Raw genomic sequence first — 15,097 nt, 5'->3', positions numbered from 1 at the left:
TGTTATATTGAATACATGACGGAAGGAAAAGGTTTGAGTTGTGTTTCGAATAAGAATGATTTTTGTCGCTTAGAAGCAAAACACAAAATGAAGGTCAAGTCTATTGTACAGACCATCCGTGTGACACAGTTTGACGTCTGTTAAGGATGTATCGTAATTTATTTTTATATATATAAAAAGAAAATCAATATAAAAAGAATTCCCCAAACCTAAATGATCATAATAGAAGACGATTGCCGAAGACCAATTATCGTCAAACCCCGTTATAGCGCGCGTGACCGCCACTCGTAAATGCATGTTCTCCTTTTCATGAGAAGAGGCATATTTTATCCCAAAATGATGAGCAAGATTGACTCTTATAGGGAAATATTAAAACAACACCATATGAGGCCCTTGCTCAAATATAACTTTAGAAATGACACACTGGAATGTCACGTTGAACATGTGAATATGTATTTATTTATACCCCATAGGATTTATTCCGCCCCTGAACCAAGTACGAAGCCGAAGGAGCAAACTTGTGTAGTGTGAGTGAGTGATTGTGATTTTACGCCGCTTTTAGCAATAATACAACAATATCCCGGTGGGGGCACCAGAAATGGGCTTCACACATTGTACCCATGTCGGGCATCGAACCCAGTCTTCGGCGTGGCAAGCGAATGCTTAAACCACTGGGCTACCCCACCGCCCTCGTTTGTTGTGTAAATTCCGGGCAAAGGCCAGTCTGCGTGTTGTTGCGTTTATAGGCGAATAAAATTGCACAAATTGAAAACTCTAAACATTGGTTCTTAAAAAATATATATATTACAACATAGTTGTATCGCTGGGAACTAAATAAAGCTATTTAATGAATCGTCAAATTGTTGTCGCAATGCTGCCAAACTGACTAAATGTGTGTTTCTATTTTCTTATCAAAACCTGCAGACACTAGGCATACACACTTGTATTCCCATCAGTTATTTCATCTCGGTTGCTACATGTATGAGGTTCCAATAAAAACTTCCTGTCTTCAGCAACATATACACTCAAAGCATTCCCGACATGAAAAATACTTATTTATTTATTTTCATCTCCGATATACGTGTTGATTATAATGGAACTTTTATCATAAAAAGAAAATCCCATTGGGAACTTTCACACAAAAGGTATTAGTTCCTTTTGCAATTATGTCCTATCTTCTTTAAAATATCTACAAAATATACCGGGGGTAACGAAAAAATGCGATATGACTGGTTGCTAACATTTTTATGAATAAACACGTTTGGTTGGTAAATTGTGTTGCATTTGTTAGACTATTTCAATCAAAACATTTTGGTTCGTTTAAAAAGGAATTTATATTCTCTAATGGAATTACGATACGTTCCGTTATGTGATTACGTTTCCAACCTTAGTGCGGGCATACAGGGTTGTGGGCAGATTCGGAAGACACCATTAATCTCTGGTTTGTCTCTCCATGTCACGGTTGTTGTAGGTGATCATCAGGCCAAATGGGGTTGAACGTGACGTTCAAATCGGAGTCACTCATGATATCTCAGACACAGTATATACTGACTCCGAGCCGACAAGTCCTTCTTTTACCCCCTTAATTCCGAGCGTCAGGCAGGATAACAACAAGTACCATCTTATGGACGTACTGTTCGAACGTTGATTGCTTTTCTCATCAGAACAGGGGGCGGTCGGGTAGCCTAGTGGTTAAAGCGTTCGCTCGTCACGCCGAAAACCCGGGTTCGATTCCCGGCATGGGTACAATGTGTGAAGCCCATTTCTGGTGTCCCCCGCCGTGATATTGCTGGAATATTGCTAAAAGCGGCGTAAAACCATACTCACTCACTCACTCATCAGAACAGAAATATCAGATAACTCTTTCATACATGCCATTAAGTATTTTCAACCAATCTAACACTCACCCTCTTCTGCATTCAATGGACTTACAGTGGTATTATTTTACTACAATATTAAATTTGATACAATGCTCGAAATTGAGTGTGAAAATCAAGGGCTCCTCAGAGCCTCTATGTGAAATCCCTAGATTCAAAGCGAGGTCAAATGGGGTTTGACGTCGCGTTCAAGATTATTGGACTTATGTGCATGCATATGTGCGTGCATACGTGCGCGTGTGCGATTGATTGTACTAGTCCGGACTGATACTGTCTTATCAGTGCTAGCCCACTGGGATACCATGACACCATCGATACCCCTCTCAGACACTATACTGACTCCGAGCCTATACTGTATATCGGATCTACATGCGAAGTCTTCGAGTTTTGAGAGCTTTTCAAAGAGCTATGATGTATGTGTCAAACTCAGTTAATATTTGGTCAACTGGGAGTTTCCATCTCGCCTGGAAACGTGGAATGTGACAGTCTGAGATGTGACTTCTTAGACGTCACTTGGTGTCTCTGGAAACGTGACAATGTTCGAAATTTATGTAAATTGAACTGAAATTTAAACACTTTGCGGTGACCAAAATGCTTGAAGTAAATAACACTTACAGTGGTTACATTGAAATTATCTTTCAATCTTTTCTTCTTTATTCAAATTATTGAGGTGTCTGAGGTGTTTTTTGAGTAAAAAAATAAGAAAAAATCCAGAATAATTTTGCAAGTCTAGATTGAAATTAAACATTGTTCTGGGCTCCAATTTTATTTTATTTTATATTTTGTAGATATATATTTTGAGATAAGATAAATTTATTTTGGGGACTAAATGTCAGTCTAGCCAAGTGACCATATAGTACATAATGCACATTCTGGTGAGCGGTAGAATTTCGTCATGAAATAAGATGTCTACTGTATATCATAAACACAGGTGAAAGAGTAAAATCAGTCCGTAGCTGGGTGTCTGTGGAATCATGTCAATTTCGAAGTGACAAATGTGACATAATGTTATAAATGACGCCATGTGAATAACGTCACAACCTATTTTGTCGTAAAGTTATTTCATAGTTATTACCCATATATAATCCATATAGGTAATAATGCCCATTCCCCTTTCCCAGAGTGGGACACATAGATAAAGTCACGGCAATTCAGGCGCAAACCACACATCGTCAATGACACCCAAGACCAGTTTTATCTTGACGTCCGGTTTAAAACTCCGCACATCAATAAAGCTTTATGTAGCACACGCTGGGTTGGAGCGCGTGTTAGATTGACAGTGGCGGTGCAAGCAAATCTCCGCGACTTGTTCCACATCCTCATCAGCTTGTCCCGGAATATCAGGAAGATTTGTATGTCAAGATGGCAGAAGGCGGGAGCAAGGAACTGCCCCACGAGGAATCTTGCTGGGATCAGAGTTACAGGACGAAATTAAAGTCCATGATGACGAAGAAATCGAAGGAGACAGACGAGGGGTGTCGTGTTTGGACTGGGTGTAAGGACAAGACCGGTTATGGCCGAATGTGGGTGAACTGGCGTGGTCGCAAGGAAATGAGGGCACACAGAATAGCATACATGTTGCACCACAGCCTAACCCCTGACACTATTGCCCAGAGAGACGAGAAGGATAACCAGCTGGTGTGTTCACATATCTGCTTTGTCAAGGCGTGTGTGAGGCATGTGGTGCTAGAGACTAATGGCGCCAGCATGGAACGACTTCACTGCAAGAACCAGGGAGTTTGCACGCAAGGCCACGAACCCCATTGTCTTTTTTTGAAAGCAAAGGAACCATATGTAGAGCAACAGGTCATCTTGAATTCTGAAGATGAGTTCGAGGAAACAGCAGAAACAGTTCATTTTGTTCCTGGTTTTACCAACAAAAAAAGAAAACTACTCACTGAACATGCTGAATGAACTGAAGAACAACTAGTTGGTCCCCTAATAATTACTCCTTTCAGAGAAATAATCATATGTCTTGAAGGACTGACCACGTGTGTCTTGAAGGACTGACCACGTGTGTCTTGAAGGACTGACCACGTATGTCTTGAAGCACTGACCACGTATGTCTGAAAGGACTGACCAAGTATGTCTTGAAGGACTGACCACTTGTCTTAAAGGACTAACCATGTATGTCTTGAAGGACTGGCCACGTATGTCTTGAAGGACTGACCATGTATATGTCTTGAATTGTGTTGTAAGGTCTGACCACGTATGACTTACATATGTCTTGAAGGACTGATCACGTATGTCTTGAAGGACTGGCCACATATGTCTTGAAGGACTGACCATGTATGTCTTGAAGGACTGACCATGTATGTCTTGAAGGACTGACCACGTATGTCTTGAAGGACTGACCATGTATGTCTTCCAGGACTGACCACGTATGTCTTCCAGGACTGACCACGTATGTCTTGAAGGACTGACCATGTATGTCTTCCAGGACTGACCATGTATGTCTTCCAGGACTGACCACGTATGTCTTCCAGGACTGACCATGTATGTCTTGAAGGACTGACCACGTATGTCTTGAAGGACTGACCATGTATGTCTTCCAGGACTGACCACGTATGTCTTGAAGGACTGACCACGTATGTCTTCCAGGACTGACCACGTATGTCTTCCAGGACTGACCACGTATGTCTTCCAGGACTGACCACGTATGTCTTCCAGGACTGACCACGTATGTCTTCCAGGACTGACCACGTATGTCTTCCAGGACTGACCACGTATATGTCTTGAAGGAAGGACTGACCACGTATGTCTTGAAGGACTGACCACGTATGTCTTGAAGGACTGACCACGTATGTCTTCCAGGACTGACCACGTATGTCTTGAAGGACTGACCACGTATGTCTTCCAGGACTGACCACGTATGTCTTCCAGGACTGACCACGTATATGTCTTGAAGGAAGGACTGACCACGTATGTCTTCCAGGACTGACCACGTATGTCTTGAAGGACTGACCATGTATGTCTTGAAGGGCTGACCACGTATATGTCTTGAAATGTGTTGTCAGGTCTGACCACGTATGACTTACATATGACTTGAAGCACTGACCTTATGTCTGGCTGGACATCTTTGATGGTAACAAGGACGAGAAGTTTCAGCTTCGCTGGTCTGATGGAAATGTATTTTGAGATGATTAAGGAGCATGGTCGAAGTGCAACTGGCAAATAAACGTGAAACTTTATAATAATATAATGTCAAATAAAACAAACCAGAAAATATTTGTTGAGCTCCACTATTAACTACACACATTTCAAATGTCATGAGCAAATATGACCAAGTATTAGCCAATTAGGTGTTTCAATGTGGCTTCCAAGGGAGCCATATTGAAAATTGGATTTAGACCACTTTAACAACGTGTGGTATCATCTTGGGTGGGAACAAGCATGAAAAGGTGTTTTTTTGAAGGGATGATGTTTACAGACAACAAATGACAACCAGGCCATGACATGGCCTTGACTCACTGCCAGGTGAGCTAACAAGACATTACAGTCCAAAAAGAGTGTTTCCCCAAATTCTCTGAAGTGAAGGGGAGTGCGGCGTTGAACAGTGTTGAACAACAAACTAAACCTGAAGCAAAGGGACTTGCATCACAATCTCCCTCCAACTCCTCAACTGAACAGGAGAGAGGGTGTAAGTGTTTTCATTCTTCTCTGTGGTCTTGTGGACAGACCACCGGCCCGCACAGCAGATGGTCAGGTCAACAATGGCCAATGCCCGGTCATGTCATACCTAAAGACATTCAAAGATGGTACTTGTTTTGCCCTCTCTGGGGCTTGTCATCACTAGGCTGACACAAGGACTGCTCAGCTCGGAGTCAGTAAACTATGTCCATGTGGGATGTCCATGTTAAACTGCAGCTTTGTATCTATGCAGCAACCTCTATAAATCGTCATTCGGCAAGCAGCCACACACACACACATGCATGCAGGTCGCTTTGTAAGTGCAATAATGTTGAATGCGACAATGAAACCACATTCACCTCACCACATTTCTATCAATTGGATGATCACTTTGACAAGTTACACTGACCTTATCAGATAGATATGCTTGCAAGTAGGTGATATTTAAACAAACTCAAGGCAGTATTGTAAGTAAATCTTTCTCAAGTGTAGTCCAAGACAGCCAATAGTCCGAAGTTCAAGTCTAGAAAAATGAGTTTGGTCTAGCATGTCGTAACACAGTTTCACAAAGTAGACTGATTATTTAGCACTGACTGCAACTGTATAATGTGTGATGAAGCTGATCGGTCGTGTCAGGCCTTTGAAGCAGTGGTGCATGGTGTCTGTGTAATTGAAATTCTTTGATATAATGCTGCCCAATAAGCTGTGTTGTGTTTATTTTCACCAAAGTGTGCAGGGAGGCCGTCTTATTGTTGATACTATAATGATAGTCATTTTGAAGACATAAATGTGAAGTTTAATTAATGCAAGTGAAGACCACTCACATAGTTCGCACTTAATTTACGCTCTCGTGATTTTGAGAGTTACAGTATTTATGTCTGGTGTACCGAACACAGAATACATGTTCCGGTGTCACAACTGCTGATAGGTCAACACTTCCTTTGACAGCTCACAGGCCAGGGATTTATCAAGATCTGCTCAGAGGCTGATAGTCGACACCCAAATCTGCAGCAAATGTTAATAAGAACTCCACAAATGGAATTACACATTTCTCAGCTTGTGCTGTAATTGATTTTATGTGTTAAGGTTATAACCAATGTCATTGTAGAGGTGTCTGGCTTATCACTGATAACATGATACCAATATAGCGGAAGACGCTTAATGGTTAGTAAGGGTGGATCCAGCAAATGGAGGGGTCCAAAATATCAAAATCCTCACCCACAATTTTACTGCCTACAACATACTACATTTAGTTTTCAAAAGGTGTGTGTGTGTGTAGTGGTGTGTGTGTTGTGGTGTGTGTGTGTGTGTGTGTGTGTGTGTGTTGCCGGTGGGGGGGGGGGGGGGGGGGCAACTATCACAAAAAATGTAGATCATGAAGTTGCAAGCCACCCAAAAACATGAATATTGATGTTATATAATGGCAACCCTTCATTTGTCAACTGATCTTCACAGGATTGCATTGTTTTTGAAATTCTCCGTCCATTCCCTCTCAGATTCCATGGCACAACATTGCCAACCATGAATTATGTCAGTTACTTACTGAAACACTTATGTTGGGTGGAGGGGTAGCCTATAGCTTGTGGTAACTGCGTTCGCCCATCACACTGAAGCCCCTGGTTTGATTCCCACACATGAGTACAATGTGTGAAGCCTAATGCTGCAATATTGCTAAAAACAGCATAAAACCATACTCTCACCTACCCACTAACTGATGTTTTCCAAATGACAATTACTACATCTGGACAAGGTTAAAGAACGCCCAAAATATTCAGGTATGCTTCAATTTTGTGTCTGCAGTGGTTTACCTAGACCTGCTCAGAGGCTCATATATTCACCTCCCAGTCTGCTGTAAATTTCAGTAAAAATTTGAAGAAAAATAGTTCCCAATACCTCACAATTTGAAGAAATAACATTAAAAAATCTAATTTGGAATAATATTACCCTTCATGGGGCGCATCCTGTGAACTTTCTAATCAGCCAATTAGCTTTGAGACTTCCTGAAGTCTCAGAATGACAAGGCATAGCATACCAAACAGCATGTCTCATTTTTGAAATTCTGTATCTTGAAAATGAACATAAACAGGAAGTTCCGTATGGGATATGATAAAGGCCATGCTATTATATTGTGGATATGGTATACCGGTACCTGTCATTGCTGAGTGCCATGGCATCTACTGCCAAATGGGTGTACTATCAAGAATGAATGTTTGTTCTGTGTGGATTTTTCTTTTGTTAAGATCAACATTTCTGAAGTGAAGTGGTACATAAATGAAGCCTGACATATGACTGGCTGAAGAACCTGTGGGTCCTAAATTTATGTGAGGCACACAACTAATCTCTTCAATCAAGATTCACCATCAAAGGCCTGGTTAAGTCCTTCTGGAGATTTCATGATAGATATTTCATGAAGAACTTACTAAATAAGACAAGTCACTTGTCGGCTTGGTCAACAGCAGCGTTTGAAATTGGTACTAGTCCTGTAGTCCTTGCCAAACTGCCCAATAGTAAATGTATCATAAGGACCAGTAGAAATTTGCCATCTTTAGGGGTTTCGCTATATGTTATCATTATAAGGACTAGTGGACGGAAACTGTTAGTTTCTACTGCTGAACAGGATGCATAATGCCATCCTATGCCATGACATTTACATGGAATTGTCACACCTCCTTACTATGCTTACCCACAAGCACTTGTTACTGACTGACTGACTGAGTATGGTTTTACGCCGCTTTTAGCAATATTCCAGCAATATCACGGCGGGGGACACCAGAAATGGGTTTCACACATTGTACCCATGTCGGGACTCGAACCGGGGTCTTCGGCATGACGAGCGAACGCTTTAACCACTAGGCTACCCGACCGCCCCCACAAGCACTTGTTAATTGAAGCTGAGAGGTGATTGCTTCTGGTAGGACAGGAACACCTGGTGTCATTCATATTATTTACATCACTGTTTAGCCTTGTACGGAATCAATGGAATCTGTTTTGGCAGATATTGAAGGCTGATTATGCCCGACATGAATTAGACCATCACTGGTTCATTCTTGATACATGTAGGGTTTATTTGTGGTGGCACATGGTACTGTGTGCAGCTCACAGGTCACAAACCTGGTGAAGTTAAGCAAGGTTGGTCATGGAGAGTAGTTGGGTGGGTGACTGTGTTTGGCAGCTTAAATCTTGAGAGTTTCTAGGGCTTCCTTAGGCAAGTGACTTTGTTCGAAATAAGCCTCTGTTCAGTGGCAGCGAATGGGTAACTGTTAACCTTCTAAAGCTTCACAGGCAGCTTGGGTTGTGTACTCCCCAGGGAGCTAAGAATGAATATTGAGTCACACTGATCCATTGATAGGGGTACTGGTTTAACTCCGGTGGAACTCAGGCACTGTACAAATATATTTTTATTATTATTAATATCTTAACTTGGATTTCAGGTGAAGGATGATTAGATCAATATCTATCCATCTGGCATAGACATCAGCTTCAAGTGCACCTGGCTGCCTCACAAGATAGGAATGTGCTGGACCAAAGTTGTGTTTAGAAATTTAGAAATTACCATTACCAGATTTTAAGTGCCAGATCTGAGCAACAAAGACTTTCATGCGAGCTTCAGTACCTTACTTACCATTACCTTATGGTCAGGGACAGACTACCTGAAGAGTGAGTAATATTTCAACCTTTGGGGTATCGAACTTGGACGTTCAGTATGACCACTGGACGGTATTTAGTAGACTACCCCACAATCCTTGCTTGAAGACTACTTCAGGTGGTGTAGTTATATTTGTGTTTCAGGAAGCATGAACCCAACATGGTCATTTTACTTTTCACAGTGTTTAACACTGATGGCTTGTCTTGGAGTAGTGTTGAAGTTGCAGGTCAAACTGCTACAGCTACTATTATATGTGGAATCGCATGATTTTCTTCCAAATGTTAGATACGGTTTTTTTTGACAGCTGTTTCCAACTGTCATTCCCTGACAAATTCTGTGATTCTGCAGTCACTTATGTAACTTATTGAAGAATAATTGTAAAATGTACCCTTTTTTATCAATCAACACACTAATTTTCATTATTTCAAGTTTCTCTATCAAATTTTGCACTAGAACGATGCCCAAACATTTAACATGCGATTTAAACATACATAATATAAATCCTTCATATAAGCAAAATTTGAAATACATTATTCTCATCTTAAATGTTCTTGTGGTATTACGACTAAATAAACTGTTTACATCTAACTATTATTAATATCAGACACTATGCATGTGTTGGCATAATTTTATGTCTTGAAATGTCAAAATCCAAGAGATAAGACATTATAAAGAAAAAAGTGAGTTTGTATAAATGTGTGTGCGTGTGTGGAGGGGGAGTGGGTGGGGTGGGGTGGGGTGGGGTGGGGTGGTTGTTAATGGTTTTGTTTTTACTGCAGAATTTTCTAATTTAAGCTGCAGAATTTTGATAATTTACTGCAGAATTCGTCTGGGACTGAAGTGTGATGGAAACATTTATGTGTTAAGTGAAAGAATGAGACCTGTTAACAACCTGTACAGAGAGACCATGAGGAGCCCAGTATTTGATACTGAGGGGAATACATTGAACCTGTACAGTGAGACCGTGAGGAGCCCAGTATTTGATACTGAGGGGAATACATTGAACCTGTACAGTGAGACCATGAGGAGCCCAGTATTTGATACTGAGGGGAATACATTGAACCTGTACAGTGAGACCGTGAGGAGCCCAGTATTTGATACTGAGGGGAATACATTGAACCTGTACAGTGAGACCATGAGGAGCCCAGTATTTGATACTGAGGGGAATACATTGAACCTGTACAGTGAGACCATGAGGAGCCCAGTATTTGATACTGAGGGGGAATACATTGAACCTGTACAGTGAGACCATGAGGAGCCCAGTATTTGATACTGAGGGGAATACATTGAACCTGTACAGTGAGACCATGAGGAGCCCAGTATTTGATACTGAGGGGAATACATTGAACCTGTACAGTGAGACCATGAGGAGCCCGGTATTTGATACTGAGGGGAATACATTGAACCTGTACAGTGAGACCATGAGGAGCCCAGTATTTGATACTGAGGGGAATACATTGAACCTGTACAGTGAAACCATGAGGACCCCAGTATTTGATACTGAGGGGGAATACATTGAACCTGTACAGTGAGACCATGAGGAGCCCAGTATTTGATACTGAGGGGGAATACATTGAACCTGTACAGTGAGACCGTGAGGAGCCCGGTATTTGATACTGAGGGGGAATACATTGAACCTGTACAGTGAGACCATGAGGAGCTCGGTATTTGATACTGAGGGGGAATACATTGAACCTGTACAGTGAGACCATGAGGAGCCCAGTATTTGATACTGAGGGGGAATACATTGAACCTGTACAGTGAGACCATGAGGAGCCCAGTATTTGATACTGAGGGGGAATACATTGAACCTGTACAGTGAGACCGTGAGGAGCCCAGTATTTGATACTGAGGGGAATACATTGAACCTGTACAGTGAGACCATGAGGAGCCCAGTATTTGATACTGAGGGGAATACATTGAACCTGTACAGTGAGACCATGAGGAGCCCAGTATTTGATACTGAGGGGGAATACATTGAACCTGTACAGTGAGACCATGAGGAGCTCGGTATTTGATACTGAGGGGAATACATTGAACCTGTACAGTGAGACCATGAGGAGCCCAGTATTTGATACTGAGGGGGAATACATTGAACCTGTACAGTGAGACCATGAGGAGCTCGGTATTTGATACTGAGGGGAATACATTGAACCTGTACAGTGAGACCGTGAGGAGCCCAGTATTTGATACTGAGGGGGAATACATTGAACCTGTACAGTGAGACCATGAGGAGCCCAGTATTTGATACTGAGGGGGAATACATTGAACCTGTACAGTGAGACCATGAGGAGCCCAATATTTGATACTGAGGGGGAATACATTGAACCTGTACAGTGAGACCATGAGGAGCCCAGTATTTGATACTGAGGGGGAATACATTGAACCTGTACAGTGAGACCATGAGGAGCCCAGTATTTGATACCGAGGGGAATACATTGAACCTCTACAGTGAGACCGTGAGGAGCCCAGTATTTGATACTGAGGGGAATACATTGAACCTGTACAGTGAGACCATGAGGAGCCCAGTATTTGATACTGAGGGGAATACATTGAACCTGTACATAGAGACCATGAGGAGCCCAGTATTTGATACTGAGGGGGAATACATTGAACCTGTACAGTGAGACCATAAGGAGCCCAGTATTTGATACTGAGGGGAATACATTGAACCTGTACAGTGAGACCATGAGGAGCCCAGTATTTGATACTGAGGGGAATACATTGAACCTGTACAGTGAGACCATGAGGAGCCCAGTATTTGATACTGAGGGGGAATACATTGAACCTGTACAGTGAGACCATGAGGAGCCCAGTATTTGATACTGAGGGGAATACATTGAACCTGTTCAGTGAGACCGTGAGGAGCCCAGTATTTGATACTGAGGGGGAATACATTGAACCTGTACAGTGAGACCATGAGGAGCCCGGTATTTGATACTGAGGGGGAATACATTGAACCTGTACAGTGAGACCATGAGGAGCCCGGTATTTGATACTGAGGGGGAATACATTGAACCTGTACAGTGAGACCGTGAGGAGCTCGGTATTTGATACTGAGGGGGAATACATTGAACCTGTACAGTGAGACCATGAGGAGCCCAGTATTTGATACTGAGGGGGAATACATTGAACCTGTTCAGTGAGACCACGAGGAGCCCAGTATTTGATACTGAGGGGGAATACATTGAACCTGTACAGTGAGACCATGAGGAGCCCAGTATTTGATACTGAGGGGGAATACATTGAACCTGTACAGTGAGACCATGAGGAGCCCAGTATTTGATACTGAGGGGGAATACATTGAACCTGTACAGAGAGACCGTGAGGAGCCCAGTATTTGATACTGAGGGGGAATACATTGAACCTGTACAGTGAGACCATGAGGAGCCCGGTATTTGATACTGAGGGGGAATACATTGAACCTGTACAGTGAGACCATGAGGAGCCCAGTATTTGATACTGAGGGGGAATACATTGAACCTGTACAGTGAGACCATGAGGAGCCCAGTATTTGATACTGAGGGGGAATACATTGAACCTGTACAGTGAGACCATGAGGAGCCCAGTATTTGATACTGAGGGGGAATACATTGAACCTGTACAGTGAGACCATGAGGAGCCCAGTATTTGATACTGAGGGGGAATACATTGAACCTGTACAGTGAGACCATGAGGAGCCCAGTATTTGATACTGAGGGGAATACATTGAACCTGTACAGAGAGACCGTGAGGAGCCCAGTATTTGATACTGAGGGGGAATACATTGAACCTGAACTCATGGAGATATTAAACTTTATCTCACTTAGTTATTTATTGTTTTCTATTTCAATCAGTGTAATGAAAGTATAAGTATTCTTTTTCAGCAACCTATGCTCGTGATAGGAGGTGACAAAATTCAGGGCTCGATTTAAGGAACTGCATTTAACTTGCACCAGGTGTATGTTGACATGAAAACCTAGTTACGTCCAGCTTGTGGGTGTGGCTCCATTGCTTCATGTGACCCGTGAAGACCCGGGGTAGAATAGGTCTTCAGCAACCCATGCTTGCCGTAAAAGGTGACTATGCTTGTCGTAAAAGGCGACTAACGGGATCGGGTGGTCAGGCTCGCTGACTTGGTTGATGCATGTCATCAATCCCAATTGCGAGGATCGATGCACATGATATTAATCACTGGATTGTCTGGTCCAGACTCGATTATTTACAGACCGCCGTCATATAGCTGGAATATTGCTTGTGGGTGTGGCTCCATTGCTTCATGTGACCCGTGAAGATTCCGGGGTAGAATAGGTCTTCAGCAACCCATGCTTGCCGTAAAAGGTGACTATGCTTGTCGTAAAAGGCGACTAACGGGATCGGGTGGTCAGGCTCGCTGACTTGGTTGATGCATGTCATCAATCCCAATTGCGAGGATCGATGCACATGATATTAATCACTGGATTGTCTGGTCCAGACTCGATTATTTACAGACCGCCGTCATATAGCTGGAATATTGCTGAGTGCGGCGCTAAACAAACAAACAGACATAATAATGAAACATGGTTGGTGCACATGGAAATATAAATATATAAATATACATAAATATATGCAAGATATGTTCATTAGGTAATTCCGACAGTTCTTAGACAAATCTTGTTCAGTAAATTTAGCACAGTTTTTAAGTACACAGTTTATAAGTACAAGCTTATTGCTATAAGTAGCTTCTCGTACGATTGTAGATTAAACCATCATCTGTTGGGAAGTGTCTATGCACTACAGTCAAAGAGTATAAGTGCAGTTCATCTTCAGCACTATTGCTGTTTTCAAATTCCACATAATAAGGGTATAATATATTTATACTTTCACCATCTTCATTGTGACAATACAGTGTGGAGGAAGCTCATGCAGTCTCAGCAGGCACAAATTCATTCTATGTTCTTTATCACTTGCAGTCAATACATAAAATTCGACCGTGAAGATCCGGGGTAGAATAAGTCTTCAGCAACCCATGCTTGCCGGAAGAGGCGACTAACGGGATCGCGTGGTCAGGCTCTGTACCAAAAAGATTTATTACCATTTGTAGTGTCATCATGGCCGCTGAGGCCTTTGAGGTACAAGTTGAAGCGGAACAGAGTCGTGGCTACATGTTTATATGCTCGGTGGGGGTTGGACTGAGCAGAGGACGTTGTGTCTAACGTAGCATCCAACAACTATGGTGCCGAATACTTGTAAATAAAAAATCAATATTTTGTCAAGATATCTGTGGGCGGATCCATGAAAAACAACACCCCAGACTCTGTTGTCAAAGCCCTTAGGAAAATATTTACAACTGATCCCATGCCAAAACCCAGAAGGTCGGAAAAAGGCCGTGAATTCAACAATAAAAAAGTGAAAGGATAATTACAGGGTAAGGGAATCACTTATGTGACCCAGAATAAAACCAAAGCGTCTCGTGCTGAGCGTGTGATTCGTACCCTTAAGACGACCATGTGCAGATTTCTTTACTACAAGCAAACGTATCATTACCTGGATGTACTACACGATCTGGTGACAGACTATAATCACAGACCACAGATCAGTAAACCAAAGATTAGACATTGAAAAGAATAATGAAGCTTTAGTGTGGAAATAACAGTATATTGGTACATTAAACAAAAAACACACCCGTCAAATCTAAGATCTGCCGGGGTCCATGCAGGAAGCAAAAGTACTGTCGGTCCCCATGGCTCCTAGTATAGCGATCTTCCTTCAGTTGCTGGCGATGTATAGCCCGTTTTTATATTGTGTTGCTGACTACTAATTTATTCTTTTATATGTTCTCAACTAGTTTTAAATCGAATCTGTGACAATCTAGTTATTCTACTGTCCATCGTTGACCGTTTTTTATTCAATCTAAGTATATTGAGTATTTATGTACAGCTACTCGTCACGATATGTCTGAAATATTGCCGATGTGAGTTTAAAT

Source organism: Haliotis rufescens, unplaced genomic scaffold (genome assembly GCF_023055435.1).
Source record: "Haliotis rufescens isolate VD_foot unplaced genomic scaffold, xgHalRufe1.0.p SCAF_14, whole genome shotgun sequence".
Taxonomy (NCBI): domain Eukaryota; kingdom Metazoa; phylum Mollusca; class Gastropoda; order Lepetellida; family Haliotidae; genus Haliotis; species Haliotis rufescens.
The sequence above is the reverse complement of the archived record's forward strand: the minus strand, read 5'-3'. Positions refer to the sequence as shown.